General features: G+C 32.7%; 1 protein-coding gene and 1 pseudogene across 1 annotated transcript in view; both read right to left on the bottom strand.

Moving 5' to 3' along the window:
- The window catches only part of LOC145276767 (matrilin-1-like), a 147,641-nt gene that overhangs the window by 102,713 nt on the left and 30,867 nt on the right, over nt 1-14,061 (bottom strand). The window lies entirely within an intron of this gene.
- LOC145277198 (U2 spliceosomal RNA) lies at nt 9,765-9,858 on the bottom strand (annotated as a pseudogene).

Genomic DNA, 14,061 nt, shown 5'->3' with positions numbered 1-14,061 from the left:
CTCTCTTTAAATGTTGTTTTGAGTAAATCATTTTAGTTTTTAAAAGAATATTTTAATTTTGAATAACAAGGTGGGTTCAATATTTTTTATAATTCTTTAAATAAGAAAACTTTTCATAAGAAGTCATATTTTTTTTAAATGATAAGCAAATTAAAACAAAAAATTAAAGATGATTTTAAATATACACTTTCCTCTTGTAGAAATCACATTAGCCTCTACTTATATATATTTTTTAGCGAATTACACTGTACAACAAATTTCAAGTTTATAAGAAGTATATGACACACAAAACCTGTTTCGATGTAAGAAAAAATATCCTGATACTAAATCTGGCCTTTTTTTTTCTTTAGATTAGGCACTTTTTTCATGTATTCTAAATCATATTTTATTATTGTGGGTTATGAATGAAAACTACTATTGGTTATTAATGAAAACTACTATTGGTTATGAATGAAAACTATTATTGGTTATGAATGAAACTATTATTGGTTATGAATAAAAACTATTATTGGTTATGAATGAAACTATTATTGGTTATGAATGAAAACTATTATTGGTTATGAATGAAAACTATTATTGGTTATGAATGAAACTATTATTGGTTATGAATGAAAACTATTATTGGTTATGAATGAAAACTATTATTGGTTATGAATGAAAACTATTATTGGTTATGAATGAAACTATTATTGGTTATGAATGAAAACTGTTATTGGTTATGAATGAAAAGTAGTATTGGTTATGAATGAAAACTATTATTGGTTATGAATGAAAACTGTATTTGGTTATGAATGAAAAGTATTATTGGTTATGAATGAAAACTATTATTGGTTATGAATGAAAACTACTATTGGTTATGAATGAAAACTATCATTGGTTATGAATGAAAACTATTATTGGTTATGAATGAAAAGTATTATTGGTTATGAATGAAAACTATTATTGGTTATGAATGAAAACTATTATTGGTTATGAATGAAAACTATTATTGATTATGAATGAAAACTGTTATTGGTTATGAATGAAAAGTAGTATTGGTTATGAATGAAAACTATATTTGGTTATGAATGAAAACTGTATTTGGTTATGAATGAAAAGTATTATTGGTTATGAATGAAAACTATTATTGGTTATGAATGAAAACTATTATTGGTTATGAATGAAAACTGTTATTGGTTATGAATGAAAACTATATTTGGTTATGAATGAAAACTGTATTTGGTTATGAATGTAAACTATTATTGGTTATGAATGAAAACTCTTATTTGTTATGAATGAAAACTACTACTGGTTATGAATGAAAACTATTATTGGTTATGAATGAAAACTACTATTGGTTATGAATGAAAAACGCAGAATTTCCAATCCAAACAACATGTGTCCTCTTTATCCTCTTGTATTGAATATCGTTCGGCGTTTTTATATTCCAGCAATAGTCTGACAACGTCTCAGGGTTCAATTTTCCTTTAAAACGTTTCTTCATCACTTAAATATCCTGATGGAATCTCTCGCCATGTTCATCACTCATATCACTAATATTCTCCACAAAATCCTTGAAAGTGACAATTTTGCAAAAAAAATTGTACTTAATTCAAAATAAAGAAGACAATAAATGAACTTTTCATGCAATTGTGCATATAAAAATAGCCACAGATATTCTTTACTTTTCCGAGTGTTGCACAGTATAATTACAACATGATTTCTTATATATTTTTATTGTGCGTTGTCATTATTGATCGGAATTTTACTTATTTATTAATAAAATGTTATCTGCAGCGTGACTGTTTTCACAGCTGATTTACACGGGGTAAACTAGGTGTTAAATATGTTATACATAAAATTATATTATACTAGCAGGCCGGGCGGCCCACTAGGTCGTAAAATACGCATAAATATTATATTTTAATTAATACAGAATCTGAGACATATGCTTGCGAGTATTATGTTTTTTTTCTAAGCCGTTCACTTCTTGTAAGTAAAACAAAAATAAATACTCAAGCTGAGATCGAAACCAAAACCTAAAGACAGTGAGTCAAGTACGATAACCATTAAGCCAGCCTGACACAATCTTTACAAAGTGTTTTCAAACATACTTATTCCTAACATAAATAAGCTGTCACGTTTCACGGCCGCGCATGAACAGTTGACAAACATAAAAATCGGATCACTCCAAGTACATTTTTTTTCAAGTTTGACCCCTTAGCATCCCTTTTTTCGGATAAAAACCGATTAAAAATGTTTCCACATATCTGAATATCCTATATACCAACCTTCAAGTCTGTAGATAAAAATTCGTTGAGTATATAGGTTGAAAAGTGTCCTCACACACATTCTCACTTTTATAGATATACAGATTTCGGAAATTTGTATCGATGAGGCTTAATAATTTATAATTTTTTTTTATTAAATTATATCATATCTTTGAGCGATGTTGGTACAGTGAAATATTAATTTCCATATTCATCCTCTACCGTTTTATCGCTCGCACGAAAAGAAATATTTGTAAAATTTCGCGGGAAAAATACGTCAATTTCATGAGAGAGCAAGTGACCACAATGAATATATTTATATATTGTTCATATCGGCAAAATGTAACTTATTTGACAAACATAACACCATTGTGCATATAAAAATGATCACAGATAATTTGTTGTTGCACAGTGTTATATTTTGTTGTTGCACGGTGTTATATTTAACCTGCACTAAATAGACAAATATATTATGAATTTAACAACATATAGTTATCCCGCCTAATCTGATAGTTTGCCTGCAATAATATCACGTGATTGGACTGATAACGACTTAACGATTTGAATCCCCATTGCAAATGTCTTCCGCAAAATTCGTTAAATGCATTCACCTGGAAAGCGCGGATGTGAATTTCTTAATTTGTTTTCAACCTACAGATATGATCATTAAGATAGATGTTGGCGGACTATTCTCAGCTGGTGTGATTTATAGAATGAAATTCCTTCTCATATAATCTAGGCACGCCCACATTCTTGAGGCTATGTTATTTAAATTGCAAAGCTTTTCATTTTTCTCACCCCCATTCTCACTATGTCGCCGTGGCGAATTTACCTACTGAATGAGTGCTGGTATAAGAGAGTGACAGAGTGTCTAAGCCATAGCACGTTATGTGTGCGTGTGCATGTATGTGTGCGCGCGTGTGTATGAGAGAGAAAGCGTTCACGCGAACGAGCGAACGAGAGAGAGAGAGAGAGAGAGAGAGAGAGAGAGAGAGAGAGAGATGGAGAGAGAGAGAGAGAGAGAGAGAGAGAGAGAGAGAGAGAGAGAGAGAGAGAGAGAGAGAGAGTTCGTGTTGATTGTTTTGTTTTACGGCATATCAACTGTTTCCAATGCAGAATCCTCTAATTTTGGAAAAGAAAAAGGTTTTATGCTTCAAGTTTTTTTTTTTTTAATATCTTCGTATATTTATTCAAAGTGTTTGGTTTGGTTTGTTTTGTTTTACGGCGTATCAACCCTTTTCGAGTTCAACCATTATGAAAAAAGTTTTTATCCTTCAGGTTCTTTATATCTTCAAATATTTACTCATGGTGTTTGGTTTGATTGTTTTGTAGAGAAAAATTGTTTTTTGTGTTTTTAGTTTTGCAAAACATGATTGAGTTTTGCAAAGGGGAAGAAAACACGATAGCATCAATGGTTAATGCATTTAAGTCAGGAAGCCGATATCTTAAGACAGCCTGATCTAATAGCAGCAGATAAGAGAGAGAGAGAGAGAGAGAGAGAGAGAGAGAGAGAGAGAGAGAGAGAGAGAGAGAGAGAGTCAGCTAAGACAGTTGGCGGGAAGAACGAAACATACACGCTGCTTACAGGTTGTCATACTCTCCGAGGATCCGTTCTTTCTTTTTTTTTTTTTTTTTTTTTTTAATTTGGAAAACTTTTTTCGCTCTGATAAAGTATATTGCCAATAAAGCTTAAAGGTCTACTGTGATAGGAGTTAAATGTCTTAGTGAGGAGTTGAACAGCAACATGTTTGTTCACAATAGACTTAGATTTCTACATGTCTGTACGTTCGGGGAAACATGGAGCATGGAGGGAATTTCAAACACAAGTTAGAAACTCATCTAGTAAACCTGATGATGATGATGATGATGATGATGATCATCATCATCATCATCATTAGGTTTACTAGATTAGCTTGTGACTTCATCCTAATCTTTGTCCTCACAAAATGGAAAACACAATCGTTATTTGTGCAATTATGTACAATTACACAACGTGGGAAATATTTAAAAAAAAAAAAAAAAGAAAGGGGGGGAAAACAGAAAAAAAAATAGTGTAACAAAATTTATGAGGAGTGTACTGTCCTTATCATAGATTAGTTATGAAATCTAGTTTTGACATATAGTTTCCCACGAGTGGGGTCGAGACATAAAAAAAGAAACAAACAATAAATACAAGACAGAAAAATCTGTTCGGATATAAATAAACGTTTGGGTGGGGGCCACCAAGAAATTTGTTGGAGGTATTTTATGGTTGGATAACTCGCGAGATTTCATTTGTCTGTTATAACTTTTACAGTAAAAAAAAGATATGCAACCAGAGGAAACATCTTTTCGCTAGTATACGTGACAAACATATACTACATTACTACCAGGGGGAGGTAATATCTGGGAGGATAGTTCCATGACGGCAGAACATATACTAAACTATCCTGTCCCAAATAAAAGGAGAGAATAATACTTTGAAGGATGGTCTCACGACAACAGAGAAGATACTACACTACCTCACCCCCTAAAAATATAAATAATAGGAGAAGGTAATGATTTGGAGAATGGTCTCATGAGAAAAATGGGTACTACTTTTTCCATTCCCTCAAAAAATGAAGAAAGAAGACGTTAATGCTTATAAACGAAGAAACTAGCCTCATAAGAAAATAAATAGTCACCCGTAAAGGAGAATATAATGCATGGAAAGATGGTTTCATGACAACAGATACTTCATTACATCACACTCGCCCCCCCCCCAACAAAAAAGGGAGGCAGTGATGCCTTGGAGGATGGTATTTTGAAAACAGATCCTAATTCAAAAACAGAATACGTATTGTCCACAATCAACTATATACGCTCGATTTCACACAAGTTAAGTTTGTATGCATAGCTATGGTTGGGGCTGAGTTTTCATACCTTAGTATAATCACATGGAGTATTGTTGCTACATCTGGGCTGGTGCACCAACCACCAGCTCCCTGTTCTTAGATAGGGGCGCAAAAAAAAACCCGCACTGTTTACGAAGCTCCATCTCCTAGCAGTGTTTTGCAAGTACTTTCACGGAATGTGCTCCAATAAACTTTCAGCACTTGTACCTCCCAAACGTAAATATCACTGATCCAACCAACTAGCAACAAAATTCCACCCCTTCACTAAAAAGGTCCTTAGGTGCTGGAAAATTTCTTGTTTTAATAACTTAATCCCCCGTACCCCTTGACTGGTGAGTTTTCCATTTTTTTTTAACCGTACAAATATGCAGAAACATTTCTGCATAACTCCTCATCCATAATGCTCCTTCAAAAATCTGGCTCTTATTACAATAGCTCCTTACACTTCTATGACAAAAAAAAAAAAAAAAAGAAAGGAAAAGATACAACGGGATTGGAACTCGGCATTCGGCAATCACGGTCCAATATCTTGCTTAAAAGGTGTTAAGTTATTTAGATTCAAACCTACATTTTCCAGGTATGTCGTATAGCTACGGCCAACGAGTGGAAGTTTATGCAGGCAAGATAACCCCAAGGTTCTATGCAAACATCTAATTTGCTGCTGTTGCTCACCACCCCCACCATTACCACCACAACAACAACAGCAGCATCATCATGATCAACAACACATACAACATCGACAACAACATCATTACCAACAACATCAACATCATTATTAAAAACATCATCATCATTAAAACATCAACATCAACAACAGCAACAGCAGACAAGACGCAGTAGCTGACAGAAGTATTAGTATCGTTTGTTAACAAGACGGCAGCTGTTTTTTTTTTTTGCAAATGACTTAAACTAAAATTTAAAGTTTTGGTACGTTTGAGCAATGAAAAAAGTATGAAGTCATTTTTTTACACGATACACGGATATATATATATATATATATATATATATATATATATATATATATATATATATATATATATATATATATATGTTTCGTGGTTTAATTTTAAATTCTGAAAAAAAGCTTTTCCTTTTTGGCTAGGATCTCCATGAAAGTATTACTTCAAGTAATATCTATCAGGATTTTCATCTGAATTCTATCAGTATATAATCTAGCTTATATATATATATATATATATATATATATATATATATATATATATATATATATATATATATATATATATATATATATATCTGGGTAGTTATTTTTGTGTATATCCGTTAGAAGCGTTGAGTGAAATTTGAAGAATAAAACATGTATAAATACATTTGAAACCAAAACTGCAACGCTAAATTTTTTATAAAATAAGCAGGTGTTTATTTTTAAAGAAATATATTTCGGAGTAAGACTCCTTTATCAATCTTTTTTTCGAGGAAGAAGAGAAAAAAAAAAAAGGTTGTAAAGTAGTCTTACCCGAAATATATTTCTTTAAAAATAAACACCTGTTTATTTTATAAAAAATTTCGCGTTGCAGTTTTGGCTCCAAATGTATTTATACATGTTTTATTCTTCATATATACATATATATATATATATATATATATATATATATATATATATATATATACACTTGTGCCCGATATTATTCATACCCCTCGGATCTTTGAGATTTCTATAAGAATATTGCTCAAACCAGAAGGTAGACAATATTAAAGGGATTTCAAACAATAAATCAAGCATAAGCATTTAATTTAAACTCAACAAATAAATAAATTATGCAACTTTGAAACATTATACAAAGAAAAACAATAATGGCACTAGTTCAAAATTATTCATACCTCTCTTACTAATAGTCAATAGCATGCCCTTTATTCTTAATAACTGCCTGTAACCGTTTGGGATATTTATCAACAAGGTTTTTACAAGCATCAACACTGATTTTTGACCATTCTTCAATGCAGTAGTTCTCCAAATCCCTCAAATTTCTAGGTTTCCGCTTTTTAACCTCAGTTTTCAATATGTGCCAGAGGTTTTCGATAGGGTTCAGGTCGGGACTCTGGCTAGGCCATTTCAAAACATTAATTTGATTATCCTCAAACCATTTCTTGACTATTTTGGCAGTATGTTTTGGATCATTATCCTGTTGAAGGACCCAGTTTGGTCCTAAATGGAGCTTCTCCGCATCCTGTCTAATGTTTTTCTTGAGTATCTCCAAATATTGCTCCTTCTTCATGGTTCCATCTATCTTGACCAAACTACCTGGACCACTAGCCGAAAAGGAGCCCCAAAACATTAGGCTACCACCACCATGTTTCACCGTGGGTATGGTGTTCTTTGGGTTGTAAGCTTCTCCTTTCTTCCTTCAAACGTAAGAAGCATCCATATGGCCAAACAATTCAATTTTTGTTTCGTCAGTCCACAAAATACTTGAGAAAACGGACTCTGGAGAATTCACATGGGTCCTAGCAAACTTTAGACGTGCTGCAAGGTGTTTTCCGGTGTGCAATGGAGTCCTTCTTGGTCTTCTTCCTTTCAGACCATTTTCATGCAGAGTCCTTTGCAATGTTTGCCTTGATATTTTTATGCCAGAAGACTCCAGATTTTCTTAAATGTCCTTATTAGTGGTGGTTGGATTTGCATTAACACTTCTTACAATATTCCTGGTGGCTCTAGCAGACAGTTTCCTTTTTCTTCCTCTACCAATCAAGTTGTTTGTTGTGTGGTGGCTCTGGAATTTTTTGATGATGCTCTGTACTGTTGCTGTAGGGACCTCAAATTTCTTGAAAATTGACTTGTAACCTAAACCATCCTTATGTGAATTCACAATTTTAGTCCTAAGATCATTACTAAGCTCTTTTTTCTTCCCCATTCTAATAATTTTTATTCTTTTATTGGTTTTCAGTTGATATCATTTTAATTTCTGAAAAATGCAAAAAACGAAATGAAATTAATCAAAGGTTGTATAAAAGCATTCAAAATAAGAATCAAACAGAAAACAAACAGTCAGAAACTCGATTAATACTGAAAAAATAAGGGGGTATGATTATTTTTGAACATTGCAGATTTTATAAATAGCTGTATATTTCTTTTATTACAAGTATCCACAGATTTTAAAATGACGAAAATGATCAGAAGAGGTTTATTAAGAATATGTATCAATATGGACGTAAACAATAAATTCTTACAAAAGTTACACCTAATAAACTCAATTTTCAAGGGGGGTATGAATAATATCGGGCACAACTGTATATATATATATATATATATATATATATATATATATATATATATATATATATATATATATATATACTAGCATGGGTGCCCGGCGTTTCCCGGGTGTTTAGAGGTGTATGCTGAGCAAAAAAAAAGGGGGTAATTTTTAAAACTTTGACCCCTATTATGACCCCTGAAAATTTATTGTTTTTGCCTCAAATCAAGTTATTACGTTAGATCCATGTCCATGGAACCTATATCTAAAATTTCAAGGGTGTAGACCCAAAATTGTCGGAGGAGTTTGGTAGAGTTCTTAAAGGTCAAATCGTTGAAATTTGACCCCTTAACAGCCAAATTTCTGGCTGACACCCGTCACATCGATTTTCCCAAATCTCAGTACCCGGTATTTCAAATTTCGAGTCTATAGACTAAAAATTGACAGAGTTATTGCGTAGGGAAATGTACACAGACAGACAGACACGTTCACTTTTTATATATATATATATATATATATATATATATATATATATATATATATATATATATATATATATATATACCAACTCATTAAGAAAGAAGGAAGAAACAGATTACAGTAATGTTCTGGTTTCCTGACAAGGGCGTTTTTTTTTTTTTTTTTTTTTTTTTAGATGTAATACATAAACGTTTTCTGTTCAACATAACCTATAAGAGTGGCGTTACTGAACGTGACATACATACAATAAAACAGGAATGGAACTGAAGTATTTGAATAATTGCTATGAAGACAACAAAAACGAGGATGTGTATCTCAATGCCATACTGGTGATAGACTGAACGTCGTAGCTTAAGACGTAAATGGCGACTGTTTACTTCAGGGCGGGATAGAACAGTTCACCTATTGAAATTGGATACTTTCTTTGTCAGCGATAATTACTTGTAAATGTTTACACTAGTTTAACTAACGTTATAAGATGCGATAAGACATATTCATATTAAACGGGTGGCATCGATGTCTAATTTTTTTTGTTATATTAAACTAGCATGATTATCCCAGCGTCGTTTGGGAGGCGTAATTTTAACAAGTTGTGTAAATTAAAGAAAGAAAAAAAAGAAGTAAAATTAAATACTTTGTTTAATATTGCAAGTTGAGATACTTATAGTAAGAAAACAAGGCTGATAGCCATTAGTCGCGTGCTCTCGTGTAATGAATGAATGCGTGAATGTAGGATTGACATGAAATTCTTAAAGATAAACTAAAATGACCGAAAAATGGGCTGAAATGACTTCAATAAATAAAAAGTAAATGACTTAGAATGACCTAAGGATGAATTGAATGACATTAAGAATGACTTGAATGCTTAAAAATAACTGGAATCCTTCAAAAACAACTTGAATAATCTGGAGAATGACTTGAATGGCTTTGAGACTGACTGGTTGTAAAGTAGGTGATCCCCCACTTTATATCACAATAAGTACAGATATAATAAGAACAGATACTACACTTTGATCTTGGCCAAAAGGCCAAGAAAAGGGTATTTATTTGCTCCTCCACCGAGCAAATTGGGCACAAGGCCGATTTTTAATGTGAGGAGTGAAGGGGAAATGGGGACCAACTCCCCGAGGAGTAGGGGAGCAGGATTGTCACAATTGGTACGAAGGGTTGCCCCTACATTGACCAAGGTCTTACATGTGGGGCTGCCCCCACATATGGCCTTTGCTTGCAGTATCTGCCGAAACAGATACTACTTTGATCTTGGCCAAAAGGCCAAGAAAAGCTTAAAAAGCTAAGAACAGCATCTATTAACAACAGACCTTTGATCTTAACCAAAAAAGCCAAGCACAAAAGTGTTACGGACAGACCAGCAGGCCGACCCACTGACCGACGGAGTGACTTATAGAGTCGCTTGCACGCGATTAATAATAATGTCACGACGAGTTCGATGGTAGAATTGCGCAGAAGTCCGGAGAAGTGCTGTAAAAGAAAAGTGAGGAGAGGAAAGACCAGCAGTGGAGAGCTCACAGATAGCAGAGTTCTGCAACGGAGTTTTCAAGATCAAATACCACTTACATTTGTAGTATCGGCAGTATAGTTTGTCGGATCAGGATTGACCTGCGCAGTCACAGCAGAATTTCATTGTTATCAAATAATTAATAACAATCGAATAATTAAATTTAGATAATGCGCATCCTTTTAATTTTCTTGTCTGTTACCAATTACACACGCCTTATATTTGCTGAAAACTGAGAAACTACAATAAAGCCTTAAAGCTAAATGCATTTTATTATCGTTTATATATATATATATATATATATATATATATATATATATATATATATATATATATATATATATATATAAAAGGTTATATTATGTCTGTTTGTCTTTCTTTATCCATATTTTCAAATTCTATCTCTCGAAAACTAAAAGTCACATAGCGGCGCTAGGGGCCTCAAATGATTGAATTTTTACGATCGTTCTTTTATGCCGATTAAAATAGTTTTTAATGGGTCTTTTATGCCGATTAAAATAGTTTTTAATGGGTCTTTTATGCCGATTAAAATAGTTTTTAATGGGTCTTTTATGCCGATTAAAATAGTTTTTAATGGGTCAAAAAATGAGTCAAAATTGAAAAAATCGCTACACATTTTGAACTTTGTCTTAAGTTTATTTTTAATTTTTAATCAGTTCATATGCGTGTCGCGTTAATACAGTTCTAAGGCCACCAGCTTTGAATGCTACAGTTTTGCTTTCGGTTTCGATTCTAGCTGATGGCAATATAGATTAATAATAATAATAATAATAATAATAATGATAATAATAATATATAAAAATGTTTTTTCTTACTTTTGAAATCATGACTCTATATATATGGAAGTTGGACAAATTAAAATATCGTATTTAAGCGTATGTTACAACCGGGAAAAGTCGCCCCCGCTAGTATATATATATATATATATATATATATATATATATATATATATATATATATATATATATATATATATATATATATTAAATTGAAGAAATGTCATGGCCTAAAGAGGTTTTTCTTAATTCTCCGTAACTTTTACTTATTGTTCTGATGATATAATAAAGTTATATTTAATTTTTATTTCTTGTCTTTCATTAAATATTATTGTTTTTGTTTCTCTTGATAGTGTTGAGCTTGTCTCACCTTGATAAGTTTTGTTTTGTTAAAGATTTACACTTTTATAACATAATTATATATATATATATATATATATATATATATATATATATATATATATATATATATTCTTTATTAATTTTTCACCCCAAACAAGGCACAGTGTCACTTTGAAGTAGGGGGTTACTATCGGGGACATAATTTGCGGGGGCATTATGAAAGGAGATAAGTAGAAAGATGTTTGTTCACATTACACTTGAACTTCTGCATATCAGTACAGTTGGGAAAGCAGAATCCCGGAAGGGAGTTCCAAAGACTTGCAGTTCTGGGGAAGAACTATTGGAGTAAAAGGCTTTCTTACACCTACGGATCTCTACTGTAAAGGGGTGGGACTTAGTTGCTTGTCGGGCTTGTCGGGGGTAGTCACGTCGAGGAGATACAAGTGCTTGCAGTTCGTCAGAAAATTCACCATTAATGTATTTGTAGAACAGGCAGAAAGATGCAACATTTCGTCGATGGGACAGAGGCTGAAGCCTAGATGACAGCCCAGGACCTATCAGGTTGGCGACTCTCTTTTGAACCCTGTCCAGGAGTGAGAGACAAGCAGCAGATGCACCAGCCCATATGCGACAACATTACTCCATACATGGGCGAATAGTGGCCTTATAGAGGTACAGGATACTTTCAGACGTAAGTAATTTACTAGCACGGTAGAGAGAGCCCACCTTCTTTGCAGTAGCCTTGGCAATGCTCTCAATGTATATATATATATATATATATATATATATATATATATATAATTATTTGCTATAATAATTATTAAATATCTACAGACACTAGTGTTTTATGTTTTCGGGAATCATCAGTGCAGGGTGTCACGATTTACACCGGTCGATAAATTCGTATCTGGCAACAGAAGCCATCTCTGACTTCATTAGCAATAGCAATCCATTCGGCCACCGCTAACCACGAGAAATACTGTTGAAATTTTAACATTTATTTTTAAATATTTTTGACGTCTGTAAGAGTGATCTAATCATTATATGATGACCTGCACATACGAGCTAAATTGACTGACTATTTCAACTTAAAGTACTCAACGATTAGAAACGAGTTTCTTAACGGTGCTGGCATAATTATTTACTATAATAATTATTAAATAACTACAGACACTAGTGTTTCATCTTTCCAGACTCTCAGCATATATATATATATATATATATATATATATATATTTATATATATATATAAAATAAAAAAGGAACAAACCGTATTATGTGTTCACCAACGTTTCGTCTTTATTTCGAGACTTCCTCTGGGTGAATGAGATTAAGAAACCCAATCTTAATCTCATTCACCCAGAGGAAGTCTCGAAATAAAGACGAAACGTTGGTGAACACATAATACGGTTTGTTCCTTTTTTATTTTCTCTATTTTGTCGGAATACTATTTCCATTATTTTCATCATATATATATATATATATATATATATATATATATATATATATATATATATATATATATATATATATATATATATATATACTAGGAGTCTGTGGCTGAAGACCACAACCGCTGGAGAACTGTAAAGGCATGCTCTAAGAAGAGAGGAGAGAGGAGAAACCAGTAGTGGAGAGAGATGAGGGAGTACAGACGTCAGAGGGCCGCAGCAGAGCTCTCGCAACCAGACAACACCTACATCTGTGGCATCTCCAGCATAGCCTATCTGGAATAGGTTTGCACAGTCACAGTAGATGTTGCCTTTCGTCAACAGACTAATCTGAGTCGCAGAACTCAATTGTCTTCTTAGACAGGCGGATGCCAATCATGTCAAAAGATGAAGAAAGCAACCGTGAAAATTTTCACTGGCTTATGATGTAATATTTTTTGGTATAAATACATCATTGCTTATCAAGGCTCAAATGTTACTTGAGGATAAAGGTTAATGCGTTTTTCAAATGGGACTGGAACAAATTATATTGAAGATTGGAGACGACAGTTAAAATTGTTCAAACTTTGATTATTTAAGAACTTGAAAAGAATTCATGACTTTGGCTTACATAATCACCCTACTTTTTATCGATTATAAACAATTAAAACAATTATGCTGAAAGTTTAAGCAGATGGTACAAAAATAGAACGTTTTAGGTGTACACATCCCCATTGCGCAATATGAATAAATAAAACATATAATATATTTATGTAACTAATATATATAGTAAAACAAAATTAAAAAAATGAAGTGTAATGCAATGCAGTTTGTTTTGATGATTATGTGAACTGATGATGGCATTTTCGACAGAAATAAATACCTTATACATTTTGTATCGTACTCTGGCCTCGCCATTAAATGACAAAGCTAGGACACGCACCGATATTGAACTTGAAAACAACAATATTGTAGTTAATTGGAAAGCAACCCCGTTATATTGCGCTAACTCTTTCTTCCCTTATGTTGTCCTTTCATTCTCAAATTCAATGAGCGATGTTTCTGACAAAAGGGGGAGAATTGTTGTTTTCTGGATCGGAATCTATCCATCTCTCACTTATCGTTGGCTGGATTTTGACCTTCAGTAGTATTGTTTTTT

Source organism: Euprymna scolopes, chromosome 5 (assembly GCF_053919585.1).
Source record: "Euprymna scolopes isolate OS-2025 chromosome 5, ASM5391958v1, whole genome shotgun sequence".
In the NCBI taxonomy this organism is placed as follows: Eukaryota; Metazoa; Mollusca; class Cephalopoda; order Sepiida; family Sepiolidae; genus Euprymna; species Euprymna scolopes.
Note: the sequence above shows the minus strand (reverse complement) of the source record. Positions and strands in the feature narration are given on the sequence as shown.